Raw genomic sequence first — 20,825 nt, forward strand, 5'->3', positions numbered from 1 at the left:
ATTTTTTTTTTATTTTTCCTAACCTAACAAAAACTAAGTGTATTTTGTTTGGGAGGGGTTTGGGTTAGGGAAGACTCCAGCTGCGTCCTAGGACGAGAGCCCTTACGCCTAATCATGCTGGGTTTAAGCCATGCACAAAAGGGAGGCATGCATCGTGTGCTTTGCTCGGGGATTGGCCAGCCATGGCCGCAATTGGCGGCATGACTAGCTCCCCTATCTTAATTCTAGACTAATTACTAGATAAGTTGGGTGAAACAGCGGTGAGTGAACCCGCGGCGAGTGAACCTGGGCTGACCTCCGTGGAGCCTTTGAATATATATACTGTATAGAAGTCGCGAGTGGATAGGATTTACTCTACGTTTTTCAGGAGCGTATGATGAGCAGCTTGGGAACTTCACCGCTGCAGTGCGCTGCCGTAACGCCCTGTATCGTCTTAGTTGTTATTTACACATTAGAGTGCAGCATTGTCGCCCGCTGTCATTCCCCGCACCACCCACCTATCATTCACTGCAGCTCAAGGTCCTTCAACGGGAGGGGGAAGGGGTGTTTGAAGAGTTCGACACTTGTCCGCTAGGGACCACCACATGTCGATGCCCTAGAGATGGTGGCGATTGCGGCGGTGAATTAACCAACTACCTCAAACCGTATTAGAAATTTTAACCTGGGCTGGCGACTTCTATACAGTATATATATTCAAAGGTGGAGCTCGGGTCGCGCGCCGCGAGGATACCTCCGCCCTTCCTCGTGCACAGGCCCGTCCAGTCTGGAGACCGAGCCGTAGGACCACGCAGTAGGCCGAACATCACTGGACCGAAAGGGGTCGTTACCACAACGCCGAAATACCATAACGCCGAATGTCAAAATTGACCACAACGCCGACAGCTAGAACACTGATGTGTACCACAACGCCGAAATGACAACTGAATGAATTTTTGTGTGTGTTTCTTAAATGTACCTTAACGCCGAAATACCACTATCAAACCTAACCTTACCTAACCTAACCTAGCGTAATATAACCTAACCTAACTTAACCTAGCCTATCCTAGCCTAGCATAACATAACCTAGCCTTACCTAACCTAGTCTAACCTAACCTAGTCTAACCTAACCTTTGTGGCAGTCCTGCAATGACATATTTCGGCGTTGTGGTACACAGCAGTTTTCTGGCTGACGGCGTTGTGGTCAATTTGGCTTTTCGGCGTTGTGGTATTTCGGCGTTGCGGTGCGTTCCCGACCGCGAAAGGCACTAGATCCAAAAACTTGAAAATTAATCTCGCTGGGAAAAAAATGTGTTAACCCTAGTGACAGGCGTGTAACATCTCGACTCGTGGTAGCACGGAGCCTCTCCTACCACCGAGGCGCCGCTGATGTAGGACGGGGCGCCGAGTCGCTGGCCCCCTATGTCGAGCGGACCGTAAAGAAGGTAACGGCGGGGAGGCCGAGGGGAGGGGGAGGTTTTGGCGGCGCTTGTGAGGACCACGCGTCCCCCGCCCAAGTAATAACACACCTTCTCGCCTGTCGTAAAAAATTTTTTTCCCTCCAATTCCCCCGCGGTGCGCGGCCAGGTCACTCCTGAGGTCACTCCGGGGCTCTCGCTCTTTCTCCCTCCCCACCCTCCACTCAAACACACCCCTTTTCCCTGACCTTCCGCCGGAGCGGGGGACGACGTGCCCCCATTTTTCCCTGCGCCCTCCCGGAAGTCTCCTCCCCGCGTCCCGTTAGACCCGGCATTGTGTCCGGCTCGGTCCGACAACGCATCATTTCCATTCCGAATTAACAGCCCGTCGTTAATAGAAACTGATTTTTTTTTTTTTTTTTGCGGACCGTCCGTCGGTCCAAGCTTTACGAGCGCGTACTATATACGCCTGACACACTTCCTTCTCGGGTGAACCATCCTGGCGCGAGCGCCTCCTCCCTAAAAAAAAACATCCCGCCCTTCATCTTCAACCGCGTGATAACTTTCTACCCCGCCCCCATCCCCCCCCCCCCCAATTCCCCTCCCCCCTTCCACCCTTTACCCCAAGGGAATCCTGACGTAACTACGAGGAAGGAAAAATCCGTCAAATTAAATTACTGACAGTTCCTATATATCAATCTTAGCTGCGGTAAACCACCATATCATAAAGGGAAAAAAACATATACTATCGATAGGTATTATAGACTTGGAATAGGTTTTTTTATGCTCTCTTAAAATCTTCAGTTGGGAGTCACCACGATTTTCTATTCGGTCTCGGATGACAAATCGCCGGCGAAGACGCACGTATGCTATGGAAATCCGTCGTCCGTAGTGATCGAATGAAATTATATTTTAACTTCCTGGCCACGCTTTCGGCACGACATTCCGTGGCTATTGGTGTAGATGAAATCGTCGTCGGAATTTTCTCCATGCGACGTGAGGCTAGATGTGTCTACGAGACTCTCTCTCGCCCGTGTCTAGTACAGCGGGTCAAGATATTTTCACGCGTTGGGTCTGGGTCGAATACGTGTCGAAGACTTCCGTGTGTGCTGCGTCTAAATTTAGGACCACTGTACACTTTATGAAAAATTAATTTGCGCATCCTAGCTTCACTATCTCCATGAGTATAGCTGTCGCAAATCTCACACAGAATGCTCAGAAAACCCTGGACCAAATTTAATAAGTGGAAGGGAATGCCAAAACAAGCCATTTTTTAAGGTACAAATCTTAAGAAACGGGAACATGTAATGTTACACGCGCGAAGAGTAGCACATAAATGTGAATTTCACATCTTATCAGGCAATTAAGTGCAGTGTCGTTCAAATACTTTGCGGAAAGCAATTGACGAATGGTGTGCATACATGTCCTACAAACATGTTAAGTCCATTAGGTTATAATGTTTTGGTTATAAGAGTCTAATGCTAATTATTGTTACTACTTAGATTTTCTACAATGTAAGTATTAGTTCTACGTATTCTAAAATAACTTTTACATCATAACTAATCTACTACAACCAAATTTTTCTTGATTATTTATTTCATGAGATTTAATGTTTTAAAAGGCAATTTTATACAAAAAACTAACTATTATTACTATATTTTTTTAACTGATAGTTGTCTACGGATATTTATTCTCAAAAAAGGAGGTTAAAAAACCTGCAATTTTTTTTTGCAACGGATGCTTTTTGTTAACAGTTTGTCAAAATAAAAATATAATTCTCATGATTTCAATAAAATGTTTTAGCAAATATCTACCGTCTTAAACGGATTTGTATCGTATCGTCTACTTACATCATGGAGGAGAATATTTATACGTAACTAAAACCGCAAATTCAGAAGAAAATCATTTTTAATTGTTTACTTATTTTTTTTAAACTTACGGAGTGACCTTTAAGTCTACAGGTATCCTAGATACATAACACATGCTTCCCCTTAACTTAGTAGACTCAAAAAAAAATATTTTTTTTAGTAAATGTGTTAACTCTCTTTGACAACAGCAATTTCTCATCGAGAAGAAAGTGAAGAACAACGTGAAGCAGTTGTTCCCTAAACACGAGTAGCCCGTCAAAAAAAAAAATAATAAAGCGACTGCCTTTGACCAATGTGTAGGGACCGGAAATATTCGCGGGTTCAATGCCCTGTAGGATGAACTCCATAGTTCTACGTACACTCGGTCAAATGCCACCCACTCATTGGCTGCTGTCTTGTGAGACGTTCCAGCGTAGCAGCCTGTGATTCGATAAAGCTTTGGTCGGGTGTTTCTCATTGGCCCAGAGTCATCCAGGTGAGTTGCGAGCCAATAGCAGAGGCAGCACTGAGGTGTAACGATTTGCATTTCAGCCTATCGCGAAATGAATTCGCGAATTTTTCCGGTCTCTACCAATGAGAATGTTTAAAAATAAGGCTTGATCAAGGGGGAAGTTTGATTTCAGCGAGGCGCGAAGTGAGCGCGTCACGCTAAGGGAGTGTAAGCAAACCGTCCTCCGAAGCGCGTCTCCGCCGGCGACCGAAGAGCTGTTGGACGCCGAGTAATGGTTCCGGGGGAACAGGTTGTTCGGGACGGGGAGGGGAAGCTGGTCGGACGGGCGTCAAGGCAGGTAATTTGTGCCCGGGCGGCCGGGCTGGCGAGTTACGCAGATAACCTCCCTCGTTTAACACCGGGGCTTCGAGCAGGGGGGGGGGAGCCCGCGCTTTCACGTGAGACAGAGTGTTCCCGATTGTCGCGGCGGGGAGGTCATCACAGAAGAGACACGCTGTTAAAAAACTATGGGTGATTTAACAGGACACGCTATTTAGAAACCAAGATCTTAAATACTATCTGGCGATAAAGAAATGAATTAATGTTATTATGTTAAGGGGGTAGTAACATAAATTATTTTTCATCTTATCATTAGGGACCGGAAAAATTCGCGGATTCATTCGGCGATAAGGCTAGAATTAAAATGCTTATACCTTTATAATGATTTTGCTATTGGCTTACTGTTCAACAGGAGGAATCTCAACCAATTATAAAACCTCAACCAAAGAAGGATCGAATCACAGACAAACCAGCTGAGACGACTCACAAGTCGGCAGCCAATGAACTTTCGTTATTTGCCCAAGTGTACAGGGGAATGTGCAGTCTATCCTGAAGGCCATCGAAACCACGAATTTTTCCGGCCCCTACTTTGTAACCAGTACAACTGTTTACAGTTATATGATTATTATTTTTATTATTATTGTAATATTAATTGTATATTTCATGAGTCAATATTATGTAATCAATTGTTTTATTGTAAAGAGGACAACCAAGGTATAACAGATATAACACATCTTATTGCCATAGACAACACACTTTCAACTTCAGGGTCTTCTAAGAATTATTCTTTGGAAACTTTATTCATTTGGTCTTAGTTCGATGCTCTTACACTCTAACATCCAAGTTTTTATTTCACTATGCAGCTTATTCTGTTTGCTGATAGCTATAGCTCCTTGGTTGCTAGGGACTGCAAGTAAATAGTTATAAGGAGGAAGAAAAGGAGACGCCATCGCCATCTTGCAGCGGGAAGACGTTTCTCGGGCTGGGGCAAACCAAAGCCTTGGTTGCCGCCCGAGAAATAGAAGATTCGCGTCATCCGCGATCGTGTACTACTTAGAATTCTCCGCTCTACGAGTTGAGAGAATTGTATCTGGACTAAATAAGTCCTAGATAGGGAGTATCGGCGACTTCGAGTGCCAACTTCCGCGTCGGTCCCGTTTTCGTCTCGTAGTGGTTCCAGACATCTGAGGGCAGCGCCAGCTGCGATCGGCCACGACGATTGGTGAGACCTATCCTGATTAAACCAGACTTTCTAGGACGAGAGGGAAGTCGAGTCTTCAGCAGATACCCGGCTACCTCAGAGCTTCTGTAGTTCGTCAATTACAGCTTACAGCATCCAGTGTTCCAGTGTAGCAGCAGACCACCTGGAGGTCCTGTGAAGAGAGCCTCAAGCCTCCGACAACGTATAGCTAGACCCGGCATGATATTCAATGTGTTCCAGTGACGTCATTTGCATCTAATTACCGACACCTAGGTTTGACACCTTGGTTGTTCTCGCTTAATCACATGTTAAACGTAACTTCACACCCATATTCAATAACCCATTAAAATCCTATGTTTTCAATTATTATTATTTCATTTCTATGCAAGTGTCCACTATTCACACAACACTACTAAATTTCCTTTTGATAATTACTCTCTGGACAGTAACACAGGGCAGTGACGTGCTAGCTGGACTATCAGTCTGGGCAGATCATCCAGTAGCAGCGTTCCTGGTATTTACTGCGACGAGGGTAGGCGCCAAGAAACCCATGAGAACACATACTATATAATACAGAGCAAGGAGATTTATTACAGTGGCTACCACTACTAGTGGCCAGCACAAGGTTTTACTTCAGTGGCTACCACAACTAGGAGCGTAGCACACCGATTTAACCTACAACTTATTCATATTATTAAACATAATGTTTAATAAATCCTAATAAAACATATCATTTTACTATAAAATATATATTTTCTACTAAGCAAGTTCATTTTTATTGGTTCTGAAGAACTTCAATGCAAATTTCAATATAACATGTAGGCCTGGTGAAATCATAATCCAAAGTGAGTAGTACACGAATGTAGTTACTGGCCTTGAGTGACCGGTCGGATGAACGTCATCCTGAATTGTGGACGTCTCGGCCGACATCTTGGATGACGTGTGGTATAATTAGGTGGGTTGCACGTGCTGACCTTGAGTCAATAGCACAGTCCAATCATCAACGATAAGCGGATGCATACGTGCCAGCCGATGGATCCGCGCAATAATTAGAGACCCGGAAAATTCTCGGGTTCATTTCGTGTTATGCTAAAATTCAAATAATTATACCTTAGTGCTGCTTCTGCAATTGTTTCACTGTTAATCTGGAGGACTGAGGGCCAATTAGAGACCCTCACTCATAGAAGTGTCGAATCACAGGCCACCCAGTCGAGACGACTCACAAGTCAGCAGCCAATGAACAGTTGGCATTTGCCCGAGTGTTTAGAGGATATTGGAGTCTATCCTGGAGGTCATTGAACCCGCGAATTTTCCGGGTCTCTAGTAATAATTGTGGGTCTCTTCATGTACGCTATGCATAGGGACCGGAAAAATTCGCGGGTTCAATGCCCTGTAGGATGAACTCCATAGTTATACGTACACTCGGTCTAATGTCACCCACTCATTGGCTGCTGTATTGTGAGACGTCCCAACGTTGCAGCCTGTGATCCGATAAAGCTTTGGATTGGTGTTTCTAATTGGCCCAGAGTCATCCAGGTGAGTTGCGAGCCAATAGCAGAGGCAGCACTGAGGTATAACTATTTGTATTTTAGCATATCGCGAAATGAATTCGCGAATTTTTCCGGTCCCTAGATGCAAAATGTCTTGTTAAATGCCTAAGTAATTAAAATGGGTGTAACGTAATAAGCAGAGACCTGGAAAATTGGCGTTATCATTTGAAGCCACGATAGAAGGCAAACCAATATAGGTACCTACATTTCAAAAACATTTTGACTGGATCATAGATAGTTTTAAACGTCCTGAAGGACAAAATAATGAATTAGAACATTTAAATATATTACTCAATCGTATGTAATCCGGACAGAAGCAGGAGTCAATTAACAGAAGACATCGATTATTTTGTACAAATGTGTAAGGAGATCAGCATAGTGCCAGATAATAACGCGAATTTTGCAGGTATCGATTAGTTATTCGTGTATTTCAAAAATTGGTAAATGTATTTTGCTTGAATAATTTTTTTTCTATTGTGTAATTACTTATAGGATAGACAACGTATAAGCAGAAATGTGCAGTGGCTACATTGACAAACAAGACACTAAACGATAGTGTTGTAAATGAATATGGTATTTGTACAAAACTTCCTTGAATATCAAAAGATTTTACGTGTAAAGTTTGTGTTTCAAGTGATTGACTAACTGATTAACAAACATACCCTTTTTATATTAAAAGCGTTGAAGCAGGGCAAGGATGGACTTCATTATTGTGTAGTATATGTTGATTTATAAATTTCTTCTGAATTTTCACAATCTCACCTAAATCTATCGTTCCAGGCTAAAGAAAAATGAAATATTGCGATTATAGCTATACATCCATGAATATAAGAGAAATATATCGGTTTATATTAAAAATATGCACCGTAAAAATATAAAACTAAAAAATATATTCAACACTAAACAATTATTTTACAGTTTGACTGATTTCAAATCGTCCATGTTTTACCTCTGACTTTATGGAAGCATTTTCCAACCACACCATAACGTAATGTTTAAGTTAAAATACGGTTATTTACGACATGTTTTTTTTTCAAAGGTCGATCCACTGTTACTGTGCAACACACTCGCGAACATCGCCTATTTGTAGCCGTAGTAACCGTAAATCAAAGGTGGACCCGAATGAGTTTTCCTGATTTACAGTTGCTAAATGACGCGTTGCATAAAACTGTCGGTGGAATCTCACAAGGGCCACGAGACCAAGATGGTTTTCGAGGTTAAAGGTGTCTACTTGTGCCAGACAATGGTCCGAGTCTTTTAACGGCAACCAACGGCCGAGCATTGTCGCTGCTAAGCTATTTTATCCTCTGCTTCTTCTGCGCTCTCAAAGTCTGTTGCGTCTGCATTATTTACGACTGAACTGACCTAAACATTATAATAAGGTACATTTTGATATGACGCTTAAGGAACTTCCTGTATGCATGTACACTTGACCTTTTTTCATCTTGACGCCACGGACGATTATTTTTATCCTGGAGGATTAAGGGTAAAATAATGTTGAATCTGTTTTCTTAAAACCATTGAAATAGATATTTACTCCATAAGAATAAAATAATGTAAGGAAATAAAAAAATATCAATAGTAAACCCAAATTTGATTTTCGGCAATTTCCCCCCGAGTTGGGGTTTCGACTCCACGACATTGTATAGTTTTATCAATTCTTACATCAAAAATGCCAGCATTTTAGAGTGGTGTGTTAGTAGAGGGGTTGAGCGGGTTCCACACAGAACAATAGAAACCCATTAATCATAGTTAGTAAGTGTCGAGCTGTCACTTATCAATTAAAAAGCCATTAAGGTATACCACGTGCCGCAAGCCATTAAAGTACCACGTGCCGCAAGCCATTAAAGTACCAAGTGCCGCAAGCCATTAAAGTGGCACGTACTGGTCGGTTGAGTGTCCCCTTAAGTGTGTCCACCCCCACTCCCTCTCCTTTATCACTCGCCAAGTATGTCTTCTCCCACCCCCTGTCAATTAATTTCAATTACTGGTGTGTATGACTCATCCCCCAGATAACTCAATGTGGCTGTAGTGTCCCTCGCGAACCCTCTTTTTTTAAGACTGTCTGGAAGACATTTCCCCTCCCCCCTCACGTTATGAACCACCCTGAGACTATTGATTTTTCCTCTGTCTCAGTCACTCACCATCTCGGAGGCAAGTATTGATTTTGTTTTGTGATTATTGACTGGAGGGCGTCCATGTTGTTTCTGCAGCTTGTTGCTAGATAGAGCTGTAGGCGGCGGTGCTGATGATGTCACAGGTAGTTCCAGTAGTTGCTGGTGGGGAGCGCTGTATTCACAGCGCTGTATTGATATTTAATTTTATTTTACTAAGGTGTACATATTTGGTGGGTGGGATTTGAACGACGAGAGCTGGAATGATCTCTTGGTCAGGAGGCAGAAACACTGACCACGAGCAAAGTTGAGGATGTGAATTGTAAATAAGCTTCTACATGATGCGTGCAAGTGATGCTGGCGATCAATTTGGCCGATGTCAAAGACGTTAGCGTCTTTGGAGATCATCTTGAATTGTTTTCTTGAAGAAGGTTCAAGTAGTAGAGGAATTCTGGCGGCCATCTTGGCCAGTGTCTTGACCAAAGTGTTGGTCCACGTCTCGCGAGATTAGATGGAGGCCAACATCTTAGCCATCGTCCAAGATTTTTTTTTATGAATTGTGTGGGAGGACATAACACAGTTAGATGAAAAATAAATAATAATTCGTCGAAGAATAGTTCAAATGTGTTGTCAGCCATATTGACTGGCAGAAACAAAATTACACTAAATGTCGTCTTAATTAGAATGTCAAGTGTGCAAAATAATTTATATCACTGGCAGAACCTGGCACATGTTGTGCCATGTATAGTTAGTTACCTCTATATATCTAAAAATGGATGGTCTGTAAGAAATCTAGACTCTATTAATAGGGACTGGAGAAATTCGCGTATTCAATGACCTCCAGGATAGACTCCACGATCCTGTGCATACTTGGGCAAACGTCACCTGTTAATTGGCTACTGACTTGTAAGGCGTCTCAATTGAGAGACTCGTGATTCGAAACTGCTTTGACTGAAGGCCTATAATTGGCCCACACTCCTCCAGTTTAACAGTGAACCAATAGAAAAAGATGCACAAAGGTACAATTATTTACATTTCAGCATATCGCGAAATTAATCCGCGAATTTTTCCGGTCTCTATCTATTAAGCACTATAGAAAAAAGTGGAAAAATGAAAGATTGCTGATAGTGAAAAGTTTCCATTAAGCATGCATTACAATGTCTCATTCAATTTTGTGTTGTAATTATTTTGAAGTAGGTACACATACATAAAGCATAACTTTACTTCTATATGAATATATATATATATATATCTCTGTATCTCTCTCTTTCTTTCTCTATTTATATTTATATTTATCTCTTTATTTCTACATATGTTCATATATATCTTCCACAATCTCTATCTGTCTTCTCTATATATAAATATCTATACCGCTCTGTATATGCTTGTATATAGCTCTATCTATCTGTACATCTTTTTATATAACTCCATTTCATTTTCTATACCTCGCTCAATTTCCCTCTATCTCTCTTTCTTTCTCCATCTCACTCTATATCTATCATTCTTTCTCTCTCTCTGTCTCTCTTTTATATTTAATTCAAGTTAAGTTTGTCCTGCATGTGCACTCATACAAATAAAACAGACGAACTGCCACTACCCTACTAACATTAAATAAACACTTTTTTTGAAACTACTCTCGGGATACCTATTGGTCATATCACACGCGAGCTGAAATTTCACTGTCTGTATTTTATTCAATTCATTTCTGTGAAGACACACTTGGCGAGTGATAAAGGAGAGGGGGTGTGTGGACACACTTAAGGGGACACGCGACCGACCGGTACGTGCCACTTTAATGGCTTCCTGCGCTCGGTACTTTAATGGATTCCTGCGCTTGGTACTTTAATGGCTTCCTGCGCTCGGTACTTTAATGGATTCCTGCGCTTGGTACTTTAATGGCTTCCTGCGCTCGGTACTTTAATGGCTCTCTGCGCTCGGTACTTTAATGGCTTCCTGTGCTCGGTACTTTAATGGCTCTCTGCGCTTGGTACTTTAATGGCTTCCTGCGCTCGGTACTTTAATGGCTTCCTGCGCTTGGTAATTTAATGGCTTTTTAATTGACAAGTGACAGTTTCACCCTCACTGATTATTATTGATGGGTTGCTATTGTTCGGGGTAGAACCCGCTCACCCCCACTACTTGTTTTATTAGCTTCCAAATCCCTCCAAATTAATTAATATTTTTATATTATTTTTAAACAGTAATCAACGAAAAGGTGAAAAAAGGTATTTCACCCTGATGTCTAGCTTAGCATATCTAGTCGTATAGATAAATACACCTCACTATCGTTGACAGTGTAAATCTTAGCTTAAGTTTGATTTTTATTTTCGATGACGACCTCTTTAATAACACAGAACAAAAAATTTTTCTGTACTTTTACAAAAAATTCCTTTGAAAACAAGTTGCCAAGAAATAGTTAGTAATACTACAAGGAAGATATTGTAACTTTTTACAACACATCGCTGTGTTTTTTTTTTGTATGTACGAAATAATATTTTTACAGAGAAAATAAAGAAGTATTTCTTTCGAAAATCAGACTCATGATTTTATACTTAAATTGATTTTCCATTCAAGCATAATTTTCTCAAACCAATGGACAAGTTATTTAACTATTTAACAATTGGACTTTGTTTCCGTTGCATCACGCTTATTATGTGCGCAGTTAATAATGGAAAGCTATTCAGGGGACTTTCTACAAATAACTTTAAGTAATGGAGGTACTGGGACGAAATACAAAGCATAAATGCCCGGCTAAGAATCCGAACCCAGTTTCACTGCTGACACTATTTTGTAGTTTTTTTGATGTAAATTTACAGATATTTGTAGAGACTGGAAAAATTCGCGCTTTCGATGACCTCTAGGATAGATTCTACAACCCTCTACATACTCAGGCAAATGCCACCTGCTCACTGGCAATTGACTCGTGCCACCTGTCACCGGGGACCCTTCGATTCGATACTTTTTTTTTGGTTGAAGGTTTTCCATTGGCTCAAAGTCTTTCAGATAAACTGTAAACCAATACAAAGGTACAGTTGTTTGGATTCTAGCATATCGTGAAATGAATCCGCGAATTTTTTCCGGTCTCTAGATATTTGTAATATTTGTTGAAATGATTCTGTTCCGTTTCCAAAAAAAAAAAAGATTGAACGGGGCATGTCTTCCAAGTGTGTCGCCGAGGCAGGTCGTCGACCAGCGCCGCAGATGGATCAGTCTCGCCACACAGTAGTCACTCCGGCCTCTTATCTGCCGCCCGCCCCATTCTTCTCCTCGTCGCGAGGATTAGCCCGCCCGCCTCCCCCAGGGGTGGTCCCTACAGCTCTCCGCGTCGTGTCCATTGTGATTGCGCGTCAACTTCCGGGCTGGTTCAACAGCCACCCCCTCCCCCCTGCTAGGAGTACGAGAGCAGGGTACAGTTACATCTGACCGTCGCATCTGTGGCTCCGAGCACAGACTCCTTTTCTTCCGGGTCACATCCCCTCCTCCAGACACCTTACCACTGTACCTTTTTGGTCGCGTACCTCGCGTGCCCTTTCCTGGCGCCCCTCCCTTCACACTGTCTACCCGCTGGCTTTCTCCGGCAGAAAATTTTCACATTCAATACGGAGAACGCTGGTTACAAAATTTTCCCGGGATATATTCGTAAATTTACGGAGAATTGAGCTTCAACTTTACTTCAAACATGAATCCAAAAAAGAATTTTTTGATACACTAACAAAACATTTTAGAAAACTGGTTACGTCTCCAGCCAAGAGCAGCACTCTTCTTTTGTTCACTCTCGTGTTAATCTCGCTTTAGAACGAAATATACCGCGGGGAAGTCAATGCACGGCGTAGTTCTTACGGAGTTTCAGTTGTTTGAAATGAAAGTTTCTTCGTTTATTCTGAGTTGTATTCTTCGTTGAAAAGACTGTAAATTTACTGTAATTTCTAACAGCGTGGGCGGTGTCCTACCGAACTAACAGATGATAAGCAATCAATAACATTTATTGCTAAATTTTAATATAATTTTAAGGTCTCTCAAGTAAAAGCTATGTTTTATTAGTTATTTTTTGTACTTATGTATGTTTAATAAAATCTAAATAACATAAAATGGCAGTAAAAGGAACTCAATGAATATGTGCTAAATGGGTGGCGACGTTTAATTTGTGTATTATTTTACTCCTGGCTATACTCAACTGAGCTTTGTATAATAACGCTTATTTCGAGTGTTCATTGGTCGATAAAAAGATCACATCATTTGTTGGATTGTAAGTGATTTTGGAAATACTTCTTCTCCTTGTTTAGAACTGGCTCAGGGCCTTCAAGGGCATGTGAAGAGAATTGTGTTGCAGTCATGAAACCCGCAATTATTTTGGCGTATATTCATCGGGTAGCAGACTTGGTGCACTTACGTCACTGGTTTGCCTACAGTACTCATGAACAGTTATAAACTAAGAGAATAAATGATATCACAAATACGGGTATTCCTTTAAAGAATGCAACTTTGTTCTCAATCAATCACCCTTCTAAAAATAAGGCTTGATTATGTATGTGCACGTTGAGTCTAGCAATGGAGTGGAATGAATCCACGAAATAATCGTGAATCTACCCGTATAGGCTGTCCTATAAGTAGAGACCCGTGAAATTCGCGGGTTCATTTCGTGTTATGCTAAAATTCAAATAATTATACCTTAGTGCTGCTTCTGTCATTGGTTCACTGTTAATCTGGAGGACTGAGGGCCAATTAGAGACCCTCACTCATAGAAGTGTCGAATCACAGGCCACCCAGTCGAGACGACTCACAAGTCAGCAGCCAATGAACATTTGACATTTGCACGAGTGTGTAGAGGATATTAGAGTCTATCCTGAAGGTCATTGAACCCGCGAATTTGTCGGGTCTCTACCTATAAGTCAACGTCTAGCCAAGAACACTTAATAGGGAAATTAATTAATTTTCGGGATAAAACATTAAACAAATTTAGTAGTTTTTGAGTTATAGGCATTTTTTTAAACGATTAAAAATCTCTACCTAGGACCAAATAATGAGATACTGTGACTAAAATATTTTTCTAGGTAATCATGAATAACCCTACTATTGATGATATGTAGAGACCCGTGAATTTCGCGGATTCAATGACCTCCAGGATAGACTCGAATAACCTCTACACACTCGGGCAAATGCTAACTGTTCATTGGCCGTTGACATGTGAGTCGTCTCGACTGGGTGACCTGTGATTCGACATTTCTATGAGTGAGGGTCTCTAATTAGCCCTCAGTTCTCCAGATTAACAGAGAACCAATGACAGAAGCAGCACTAAGGTATAATTATTTGATTTTTAGCATAACACGAAATGAATCCGCGAAATTCACGGGTCTCTAATGATATGTATTCTTACACATCATACAATTTTGGGGAAAAAACAATTCTTTGCATAAATTATGGATCAAGAAACTTTGACTATTATTACTGTAAAATATTTACGATGCTAACATAGCAATTATATTAAGAGAGGTCTCATTTAGGTAAGTAAGTTGCTAAGTCAGCCTAGAATATTTTTTCCTCTACAGAATGAATTTTTAAACTTATATGACTAAAAGTTTTTGCAGCATAAGTTGTGCAAAGATTTTTTTCCCCCAAAGTAGTAGTATGTTTGATTTTATTTTGAATTGTTGTCAATAGCAGAGTTATTCACGATTGGGTAAAGAAAAAATAGTAATATAAGTATCAGATATTTTGGTGCAGGGCATGGATATAAATATTTTGTTAAAAAAACGCCTATAACACAAAAACTGCGACACCTTTTGTTTTTTTAAATTAAGAGCCATAATCAACTGCTCTTTGAACTTACCTCAGCTTGACGTTAAGTTCAGGAACACCCATCTCAAATCGGCATAAAATGAGTGGAAAGACCACGGAGTGTATACACAAATTGGGCCGGCTGGATAGTTTAATTATTTTTGTAATGGTCCTTTAATATTCAATGGTTGGTCACCCCTGGTTTGCTCTCTGCTGGTTGGCTCTTGCCCTGCGCGTTGCTAGGGCTCAAGTCCTCCTCCACAAACGCGTCTGCATGTTTCAGGGTTGCTTGTCTTCCAAAAATGTGAACTGAGCGATTGCCGATCTCCGCGGCGCAGTGGAATGTGTGACGGCTCTCGACGCGGGAGTTCTGGGTTCGAGTTCCGGTAAGGCATGGCTGTGAATTTGTTAGGTCTAATCATGCCACTACAGTACCCATCACTAGGGACCGGAAAAATTCGCGGGTTCATTGGCCTGTAGGATGAATTCCATAGTTATACATATACTCGGTCAGATGTCACCCACACATTGGCTGCTGTCTTGTGAGACGTCCCAACGTAGCAGCCTGTGATTCAATAAAGCTTTGGTTAGGTGTTTCTAATTGGCCCAGAGTCACCCAGGTGAGTTGCGAGCCAATAGCAGAGGCAGCACTGAGGTATAACTATTTGTATTTTAGCCTATCGCGAAATGAATTCGCGAATTTTTCCGGTCTCTACGCATCACTAGTTTAAGTCCATTACGAAATTTTTACAAATACTTTCCTGTCCTCAAACATTGGGTGGAGTCTTTTGAATATTTTTACTCACCAATGTTGCTTTCAACACCTATTTATATACAAATAAATTTTTTTAAATCGGTTTATTAATTTGCATGTTATGAAATGTTACTTATTATAACGTTCCAAATAAATCCCTTAAATTTGCCCAAATTAAATAAATAGTGTTTATTTTCATATACCTAATCTAAGCCAATGAGACAGGGTTTTCATTTTTCGTTAGTTTATACATGGCTCAAAGATATCATCAAACCCCGTAGGCCTATCGCCAGTTCAGTTAGTATAAAAAATGTGTAAGGTTCACTATAAAATTCGTTGTAATTTAGTGTTAATAATATCCTAAGCATTATCTATAACTTTTTGCTGATACCATTTTTGATTGTACGAACTACATATTACCGTAAAAACAGGGGTTGATAGTTAAAAAATTTCAAATTTCGTTAGTACTGAATCTAAGTTCGTTTAAATTTATTTATATCTTGTAAATATTGCCTTCAACCTAAGTCCAAAACAATTTTCTTTACTACCAGGTATTAGTGCAAGGGATGAAAAATAGTACCTACTATTCTAAATTTAAAAAAAAATAACTATCTTAGCGAACATAGTATGAAATTTATTGTAAGTTATTCCATATTGGCTGCATTGAATTGAATAATAATTCGAAACATTTTCGTTGCATCAAACATAAAAAAATGTTAAATCGATCATTTTAGAATATTGAAGAACATATAGGATGTCATTTATAAAAAAAATTATTAAAATGTTTCAGAAGTTTTTAAAATTTTCCAAAAAAAAATTCCAGAAGAAAAAGGTACTTTGATATATACTATCGCCTCTAGGCTGTGTCAAAAGGTAATTTTTGTATTAGAATTAAAAAACACGTTGAAACTATTTTGATATATGTTAACTATACTGTATTCTTCAATAAATATTAAGACACAGCGGATCTTAGTATTAGCAAGAAACATTTAATGCCTTTTTAAGTGTTGATACGATATGAAAAGTAAGTAAAGTTTTATACACTAATCAATCAATATTTGAATAAATATTAATTGCTATATAATTTGTTTCCCACCACCATAATACTAAGGTTTGTGGTTACTATGTATCTAAATATAATTTATGGTTAAACCTTAAAAAAAATTTTAACTGTAAGTCCTTTAGCGGTACGTACTGAACAGTTCCTACCTACTTACTAACAAAAATTACTATTTTTGCATTATTCATAGCATAATAAGCTCACGAGGAAAACCGAAACAAATACCTATGAAAACAGTTTTTTAAAATTATTTTTAAGATATAGTTTTGAATGCTGATTACTTTAGATGCCAAGAAATAAGTTTTAAGACCACTGAATCCAAAATTTTATGCACCGGAAAGATATAATTTTATAAAGTAATCAAACAAAAATTCCCACCTTAATGTGAGGCGCTAATGCTGGGCTGTCCAGCGTTAAAAAATTCAATTACTTGTTTGAAAACGACTATAAAACACTTATTTTGAGGCATCTTACTGTGACGACCACAGTGGTAGAGGATTCCTGTAGGACTCCCGTCTTCCCGTGAACACTTCCACGGGGAAGAAAAAGGCTCGGAGCGCAGCGGTAATAGCTTCCACGGCGGGCGTAAGTGTTGTTCGGGCAGCACTGTTCAGGGTGCGACAGGGTTCACAAGGGTCAGCTGCGTAATTGAATAAATAATGGAAACGTTACACGGACGGACACAGCGCCGTGTAACGCATAGCGGTGAACGGGGCGTCGCGCTAAGAACTAAAGCTCTCTCCCCCCGCCTTCGACCATCCACTCAACTCCTCGGCCAGAAACATGGGAAGTTGTGTTGTTTTTATGGCATCTGTAGGAGCGCACCAGCCAGCAGCAAAGTGTTGGAGGTACAAGGAATGACAGAGGGAAAATGTATCCGTTGTAGAGAAGCTGAAGTGGTGCGTTTCAGCTGATACGAACATTTTTGGAACTGGAATCAGTTCCTGGCGAACGTCATTGTTCACATAAATACAGCCCAGTTAACATCTCAGTGATGACACAAACACCTTTTTTCATATATTATACTTACAGGGTATTATTAATGAAATGCTTATTTTGGACATGAATCCAAAACCAGATTGTTAAGTCTACAGCTGTATCTCTCTTCTTTTTTTCAAGTGTGTGTTTACCTTAGTTAAGTAAAAAATAAATCCAACTCGAGAGTTGAAACACAAGTAGTTTCCACGAAGATTCAATTGTTTGAAATTACGAAGAACTCTTCGTTTATTTGAGTTGAAATTCTTCGTTGAGAAGTCCGTACATTTGCTGTATTTTCAACAGTGCAGTTAACGTTAGCAGTTATGCAATACGCGTAGTTATATGTATATGCAGCAATTTGCGAAAATATAATATATCACCAGCACCGCAAAGAAACAAAAAATCTGCTATTCCTAGGTTGGAGTCAGAGTTTATTTAGTTACTTATTTGTAGGCACAAATGGTCAAAGGAGACTCTATTTAACGTAAAATAGACATTGTTTCGAACGACGGAACAGCCTGTGTTGCGCAGTGCATGCGGAGAGTGGGTTTTCTCCATTTTCGGTATAGGTACTGCCAAAATCGACCCGTGAAAAATTGTCAAAGATGAGATTAAATTATCATTTAACAAATAAAAGGCAGAAATAAAACTTAGTAAAAAAACGTGTCAGTAGACAGTAAATCAAAAAGTTGCTGTTCTGACAAAAAAAATTGTTTGTAAAAAATTAAAGGAGTTAACATTTCCAGTTTTGCTACTTTTTGGACTCGGACACTTCTGGCAGTATACCAACGAAACATATTTCCTCAGCGGTCGAAGAATGGCCCCAAGTCCCTCCTAACTATCGTGTATGCTGGCTGGGCGCGTACCGAGAGAATAACGTTCGAGACATGCTGCTTCCTCTACAGTAAAGACTGATTCTCAAAAACATTACGTCGTGCTCAAGAATTACGTCGTACCAGCCGTGTGCCCGATTGGATTTACCATTCTCATGTTTGACGAATTACCAAAAACGCTGACACAATTGACTTTTTTTTTAATAAAAAGAAGGCTAAACTCCAAGATCCATATTTCTAACTTCAAAAATGACCAATTTTCATTCAAATATATTTCCTTTTTAACCCTATTAGATGACGTATTTTCAAAAATTCTGTGTCTGCTTACCTAAGTTACATAAGGAATTCCTGTGCAAAATTGCATGCTTCCAGACCCAATGGGCAATGGTTTAATCTGGGCATTGCTTGTCAGTCAGACGGTGTTAGAGTTTTAATAAGTAGATTTGAAAAGTGGTGAACAATTTAAATGGGTCTGTGGTACTTATGTGGGTAAGCCCCGGTTAATTTATGACTGACAGTCTGAAAGAAAGAGAGAAAGAGAGATACGGGTCATTTGTGGTTTAACCAATTTTCTTTACGTATATCGCCATAAAAACATTGCACATAACGTTTATTTTGCAATTTTTTTGCAGATATATTTGGCGTGTTATGTGCTATGTAAAACGTCAGACCAGTATCCGTAATTAAGATTTTTTTGTTTGACAAATTATGATATACTCAAAGATATTTTTAAGCTTGCCACAGCAGGTTTGACGCACACAACTCAAACATTAATGTTAATTTTTATTTTTAATGTAGCCTATTAGGTAATTTAAACAAATCTACAGTTGACCAAACTTTTCAAATCCTCAAAAAAAAAATCCACATAACATAGAACTGTCATAAGTTAGAACGATCATAACTTTAAAACATACAACGTATAAATGCGCAACTTAGAAACGTCGTAACTTTGAACCATCACAATTTATAATCACACAACTTATAACTGCCAACGTATGATAAACACGTTACTTAGAAACGCAACGCCAAACCACACAACTTGAAAAAACTTCATGTGTTCTCAGGTTGTAAATAAACTTAAATTATGAATCTCGGTCACAAAATTTAACATAGAATTTTCCTTAAAATAATGACGATCGTGATAAATATGAGAATTGTTATTATTTTCTTTTCCAACTACATATTTCTTGACGCGAACAGCACATAGTTTTTGCACCCGCCGCTAGAATTCGTTACCGGAGCAGCTACGTCGACTGTTGAATCATTTGAATTTAGCAGAGCGAAATTGTAAACTACATAATGAAACGGCTCTGACCAAACATAACTAGAGACCCGGAAAATTCGCGGGTTCATTTCGTGTTATGCTAAAATTCAAATAATTATAACTTAGTGCTGCTTCTGTCATTGGTTCACTGTTAATCTGGAGGACTGAGGGCCAATTAGAGACCCTCACTCATAGAAGTGTCGAATCACGGGCCACCCAGTCGAGACGACTCACAAGTCAGCAGCCAATGAACAGTTGGCATTTGCCCGAGTGTTTAGAGGAAATTGGAGTCTATCCTGGAGGTCATTGAACCCGCGAATTTTCCGGGTCTCCAATCATAACTCAGGACCATTACAACACGGAACTGTCGTAACTTGGAAACAAACAACGCTGAACCGCATAACTTAGAAACATGCAACTTATATCAGGCGTATCTTGTGTGCTGCTATGTTGTGACGGTATCCGGACGAAGTTGAGGCGTGACCTGAGAGGTGTACACGTCAGCGCTTCCCCCGAAGCCCTTGACGTACACAACACGGACATCCGCGGCCCGACATATGCGTGGTGATGTGCTCTACTGTCGGCGAGCGCGAGACACGACGGAGGAACGCGCCGGGGAAGACTGTCGCCGGAAGCGCTTCGCTACTCGCTACTCGCTACTCGCTGCTCGCTACTCGCTGCTCGCTACTCCGTCCCAGCGCCGGGACGAGACGGACTACCCGCGGCTGGAGCAGACAGACACGGGGCGATGTCCCGGGAACGGAACTACAGACGTAGCAAAGCCGGCGTCAGACACTAGAAATAAATTTACTCTCCTGAGCTAAATAAAAAAAAGGGGTTGTCTGTAAAGTCGGTTTACGGACGATAGTTTAACGTGACATCGTCATAACAAAACATCGATGAAATGATTGCATACTTTTATGAATAAAATTGAATTATTTTTATTGAATTATCACTACTTTGTATGGATACAAAGAAGAAGTGAAATGAAATCTACAACTTATTGATAAATTTACTTTTATTTGCACTCATTAATTCAAATATGTTTATTACTTTAACAAAGAGATTATTTTAACTATAACTTTTATACATGTTTGCTATTTAACTTCTTCCAATCTGTGTTATTCTGTTAAGGATAGGACGATGATAGGAAAAGTAGGAAACGAATGGGAGTGTTTCAAGTTTAATGTTCCTCGAAAAAGTCAAATCGATGGTTGTTCCAATCGAGTGGAAGAGAGATAGATGCGGCGCAAGCGTAAAATGAG

The 20,825-nt window shown here is 40.2% G+C and overlaps 1 protein-coding gene across 1 annotated transcript in view; it reads left to right on the forward strand.

The window, feature by feature from the left end:
* The window catches only part of LOC134537958 (carboxylic ester hydrolase-like), a gene marked incomplete at its 5' end in the record, with an annotated part of 439,587 nt that overhangs the window by 308,016 nt on the left and 110,746 nt on the right, over positions 1 to 20,825 (forward strand). The window lies entirely within an intron of this gene.

Source organism: Bacillus rossius, chromosome 12 (genome assembly GCF_032445375.1).
Source record: "Bacillus rossius redtenbacheri isolate Brsri chromosome 12, Brsri_v3, whole genome shotgun sequence".
NCBI classification, from domain to species: domain Eukaryota; kingdom Metazoa; phylum Arthropoda; class Insecta; order Phasmatodea; family Bacillidae; genus Bacillus; species Bacillus rossius.